We start from the raw sequence: 5,922 nt of genomic DNA on the forward strand, positions 1-5,922 counted from the left end.
ATTAATGAAGAAGAATCTATAGGATTCCATGGTGATTCCCGAGCTACGGGGAGTGGTTAGTAAATGGACATGAAGGCTGTCTTGGAACAATTGCAGCAGATGAATGCTCAATTCAACCACATAAATCAAAGCATAAACATAATAGAAACATCTCATGGTGGACCGAATTTGAGGCAAGAGTTCCATGGAGGTCGAGGTCGAGGTCAAGGAGGCCGTGGACGACCTAGAGAGGAGTTGAAGAGGAAAATTTTGGAGATGATTTTGAGGAAGGAGTGGATGAAACACTTGCTATCCAAGAGAGGCTAGGCCATGAAAGGTATAGGAGAGAGGGGGTAGAAGATGATCTTGGCAACATCAAGGTAAACATACCATCTTTCATGGGGAAAAGTGACTCGGAGGCTTACTTGGAATGGGAGAAGCATATGGAGATGATCTTTGATTACCACAACTATTCGGAACTAAGAAGGTGAAATTGGAAGCAATGGAATTTAGCCATTATGCACTCCAATGGTAGATCAATGAGCAAAATACCCGAAGGAGAGTTGGTGATGACTTGATCACTAATGGCGATAACTGAAAGGAGCCATGAGGAAGCAATTCGTACCATCACACTATCATAGGTTGCTGCATCAAAGGCTTCAATCTTTATCTCAAGGAAATAGGTCCGTGGAGGATCATTACAAGGAGATGGAGATGCTTATGATGAGGTTAAGCATGAATGAAGATAGAGAAGCAACCATGGCAAGGTTTCTTGGTGGGTTGAATCTTAAAATAGCCAATCAACTAGAATTACAACAATATGTGGAATTGGAGGAGATGTTGCATGTAGCTATTAAATTAGAGCATCAATTCAAGAGGAGGGGTGTAGGCTTACGATTTGGAGGAGTTTCCAATAGCAGAAGATCAAATCCAAGTGGCTGGAGAAACAATCCAACCTTTGAGAACAAGCTAAAGCCGAAAGTTCGAGAAGAAAGCATCAATTGGCCAAAAAGGGAGTTCAAAGCGAAATCTGTCCAAGCACCAAAGAATGAGGTAAAATCTGATTCTAAACCTTCAAGATCTAGAGAAATTATTTGTTCTAAGTTTCAGGGACGAGAACACTTTGCTAGCCAATGCCCAAATAGAAGAATCATGGTGTTAAAGGGTAATGGTGAGCTAGAATCGGAAAGTGAAGAAAGTCAGTGTGAGACCGAACAAGGAGAGGAAGAACTTAAAGATGAAACCGAATTAAACTTGGTTTCTAGGAGAGTACTTGCTGTATACAAGGATGAGGATCAAGTCCAAAGGGAAAACATCTTCCACACCCGATGTGAAATCCAAGGTAAGATTTGTAGTATGATTATTAATAGTGGAAGTTGTACAAATGTAATTAGTAACATTGTGGTTGATAAATTAGGCTTAACAATTATTAAACATCCCAAACCATACAGATTACAATGACTCAATGATAGTGGTGAAATGAAAGTGAATAAATAAGCCAAGGTAAAATTTAGCATAGATAAATATGTGGATGTTGTTTTATATGATGTTGTGCCTATGCATGCCGGACATATTCTATTAGGTAAACCATGGCAATTTGATAAAGATGCTACTCATTATGGTTGACAAAATTGCATTTTTTTTAGATTTAAAAGTAAGAAGGTCAAGCTAGGGCCATTAACTCCCAAGGAAGTATATAGAGCACAATTACAAATACAACAAAGGAGGGAGATGGAAAAACTCAAGGAGAAAGCTAGTATGGCACCAACAGCTTCACCATCCATCCAAGAAGGTAAGTCCAAACTTGCTGTCCAAGGTAAGCATTCTAAAGCATAAATTGAGTGGAAAAATCATGAGAAAGCTGAAAGTGGAGTGAGAAAAAGAGAGGAAGCCGAGAGACAAGGTGAGAAACTCGAGAGACAGGGAGAAAGTGTGGTGGCCAAGAGAGAGAAAGGAAAAGAAAGAAAAGAAAGGAAAAATAAAAATTTTTATTTGAGTTTTAGGGATGTTAATAAAGACATCTTGAGTAAGAAACCATTGCTAGTCATGAATTATAAAGATGCTTATTTAAAAATGTTTTTGTTGTATAGAACTTTATCCGCCTTGTTAAGAGATTTACTTTGTGGAAATTCGAAAATTTAAAAGAGATTATTTGCTAACTTTAAAAAGTGTAATTTTTGCCATAATGAGTATGTATTTCTAGATTTTGTTGTGATAGTGTTTGACCCAGGAGATTTGATTTGGTTGCACTTAAAAAACGAGAGGTTTTCTGAACAAAGGAAGTCCAAGTTTATGCTGCATGGAGATGGACCTTTTCAAGTTTTGGAGCAGATAAATGACAATGCTTATAAACTTGATTTTTCGGGTGAGTATAATGTTAGTGCTACATTTAATGTTGGTGATTTATCTCCTTTTGATGCAGGTGATGACTTTGATTTAGGACAAACCCTTGTCAAGAGGAGGGGAATGATGCGAATCCACCCAAACCCGCACAACTGACAACCCACTAGAGTGCTAACCCGATACGGATAAAGACCAGGCCGATCACTAGGGATCAAGCTAAGAGGTTTAGGGACAACCTTACTGCCTTTATCCAGGGAGTAATTCATTCTCTAGAGGGCTTATCCATACTTGAAGTTTTAAGATTTGTTTTGAGCATACAAGTGGTGGAAGTCGATACGGGCCCGGATAGCTGTTTTCGTGCAAATTTGGACTCTGGGCAGCAAGGCATAGTTCCAACACTTAATGAACTCAATGAATATCATTAAAAGGACATGGAATCCAGCCAAGGCAAAATCAAAAGCATCTAAAAATGAATTGTACTAACATCATCTCAATTTGACCGAAAATGTGCTATTTAGGCTTTGACTTTTCTTGTTGTTTGACTTATTCCAATCAAGGGGCAACGTGTGAGAATCATTATTAATCATATTTGGTATCCTACATGGCATATGGAGGCTGCTTTGGAGCCCAAACAAGTTGGAGATTAGTTAAAGATAGCTTAGTAGTTAAACTAGACAATTAGTTTCCTAAGGAAATTAGTCTTTTATTTGATTTTTATTTATTTATTTACTAGACAAATCAACATAGAAAAATTATTATTTTATTATTTTCATTGTAAATTAATTAATTTCTAATTCAAAATAAAAGAATTAATTAATCCAAATTAGATCAGGAAATGAGGTAAATTTTGGCCAAGCTATTGTTTGGTGGCCGGTTTTACCTATTGTAATTAGAGTTTATTTTGTTTTCTCTTAGCCTATATAAGGCTTGTTTTTGAGGAAGAACACACCAATAATAATATTCATAATTTATTTTGTGGGATTGAATTTCTCTTTGTTCTTTTGAACACCTAAAGTACCATTAGTGAATGAGTATTTTAGTTTTGACTTATCAATAGGATATTCATCACCTATTGTGGCATCTTCATTATACCAATGTTTCTAATGATAGGTTGGTTAGGGGTCAAGGTGACTATTAGAAATTGAACATAAGTAGATCCGGAATAATATAATACGGGTTTAGGCGCAGATCATCCTAGATTCGTATCAACTTGTAACACAAACATATATATTTCAGGCTAGAATTGCAAAAAACATTGATTCAATTGGAAACCAAAGTTCTTAAACTTAAGGAATGTTAAAACAGAGTACTCAAAGAGCAAATAAATGAATTATTTCAATTGAAAAAAATCAAAATTTTAATCTAAAAAAATTATTTACGAAACTACTTGAAAATTTTAAAAATTAAAGTTCTCAAGTTCTTATTTAACCAAACTATATGCTAGAAACTAGTGTTAGAACCTAGGGGGAGATCCACTGTAAGGAAGCTCCAAATTCCAAAACCCATAACATCTAGAACAAGCACAGCCAAAAAATAAAAAAAAAATAAAAAAATAAAAAATAAACAGGAGTCATGAAAAACAAACATCCTCGTAGAATTGCAAAATTGGCGGGCTAATAAGACCAAACACATAAAAGCCAGAAACGAGAGAGCCGCCCGGGCCTCTAATCCACGGCGGTGGACACTGTGATGCCACTCACATCCCCACCGACCAACCTGTTTCCCTTCCGTCAAATGTGATCGAAAAGGTCTCCTCCATCACTATCGCAAGCCTATGTTCAATCGGTTGGCCTGCGGCGCGTGGCTTGTCGTGGTACTCCTGTCGGATATTAAAAATCGAAACAGCACGCGCTGTTCAGATTCGGCCAGCGGGGGCGCGTCACTCGTCAGTGGTCTTGCCCACAGCCAGTAGAAATGGGATTATGCATTTGGTATTTGGGGTCGGATATCTGAAATCCGAACAGCACGCTGTTCTGATTTAGCCTGCAGCCGCGTGACTTTTTATTGGTGGTGCCAGTGGCCGATAGAAATGGGTTTATGCATGGGATTTGGGTCGGATAGAAATGGGTTTATGCAATGCCGACAGATAAGAAGCTTGACTACAACTACTACTACTATTATTATTATTATTATGAGGAGGAGGAGGACTTTTTGAGTTTTTTCTTTTCATAGCTAATACCTCTTGCTTTGGCCTGTGAATCACGAACTTCTCGCAGATACAATATCACAGCTTTTGCGGCGAACGGATTCGCCTCCGGTCTCACTCCGTGCTCTTCAAAAGCAGCGCGGAGGCCGCAGATGAGGGCGTCGAGGCTCCCCCAGTCTTCGCATAGAGGGAAGGGACAGGGTGCCGGTGGGTTGGGACCCCGAAGAAGGGACAGAACTAGGTGTGAACCTTAGTCTTCCCGAATTGGTCCAAGCTCCCGCAAGCTTGGCGTAGAGGGAAGGGACAGGGTGCCGGTGGGTTGGGATGGCCGAAGAAGACAGCGGCGGCCTGTGGTTTCGCAGGTATTGACCAAAAGTGTTCCAGTCTTTTCGTTTCTGGTTCTCGTACCGGCTCAGCGTCGAGCTCGGCGACGATGACGATGAGGATGACGGTGACAACGCTGATGCTGCCCCAGCTGCTGCAGCTAGTGTGGTGCTGCTGCTGCTGCTGCTGATGTTGGTGTTGATATTGATGATGGTTGAATTTGTTTCTGGATTTGAATCTGTTTCGAATTCTTGAAGTGAATCCTTGGGATATATAATTAAAATCCGAATAGCACATGCCGTTCGGCGAGTTAGTGGCTTGTTAATGGTGGTAATTGATAGAACGACCCCTGTGAACAAGTCCAGTTCGCCGTAGGATCTCTTGCTCTTAAGCACAAACAAAAGGGAAATTTACGTTTTCCTTAAAGATTCCTCCATCATCTACATGGATATAAATAAAAAGAAATCTTTTCGAACAAACAAAACTAAGAAAGCAATAAATAAGCCAAGAAGACGTAAAAAGAAAAATACTAATTCAAGGGCAAAACATTGTAAGTGGGCTAACAACGTCACCATATTAATCAAATATAAATATATATATATATATATATATATATAAACCGAATCTTTATAATCAAAACCATGCCTTAGAACAATAAGGAAAAAAAAAAAAAAAATCGAACTAACACACAAAACAACAACGACAACCAAAAGAAAAAAAAAAAAAAAAATCTCACTTAAAGACGCAGAAAGCAAAATAAGTCATGTCAGATTAAAAATATCTGGCGGCTGCTTACTTGGGAATGGTGGTTGCTTGGTTGTTATTGTTGTTTTTGAGAAGAGCGACTTGAAGAATAATGTGAGAGAGAGCGCCACTCTCATTTGTAGCTGCTGCCTTTTATAGCCGAGAGTGGAGACCATTCGTTCCAGTTAGTAACACATGGTCATGGGCGGGACTCTGACTGCATGTGTATGGTTAGGTACATTTTTATTGATTAATTTGTCCTTAATAATTATTTAATTGTTTAGAAGCCTCTATTACCCAAATTTCGGTACCTTGGAAACACATTAATTTCATATATCCTTTTGTATCCATAATGGTCTTGTGTTTCGAATAAACTATAATTTTGA

General features: G+C 38.6%; 1 pseudogene; it reads right to left on the reverse strand.

Moving 5' to 3' along the window:
- Nucleotides 1-3,775: 3,775 nt before the first annotated feature.
- Nucleotides 3,776-5,712, reverse strand: LOC112489603 (protein LIGHT-DEPENDENT SHORT HYPOCOTYLS 4-like; annotated as a pseudogene).
- Between the last annotated feature and the right edge of the window lie 210 nt (nt 5,713-5,922).

The sequence above is a fragment of the Ziziphus jujuba genome, chromosome 3 (assembly GCF_031755915.1).
Source record: "Ziziphus jujuba cultivar Dongzao chromosome 3, ASM3175591v1".
In the NCBI taxonomy this organism is placed as follows: Eukaryota; Viridiplantae; Streptophyta; class Magnoliopsida; order Rosales; family Rhamnaceae; genus Ziziphus; species Ziziphus jujuba.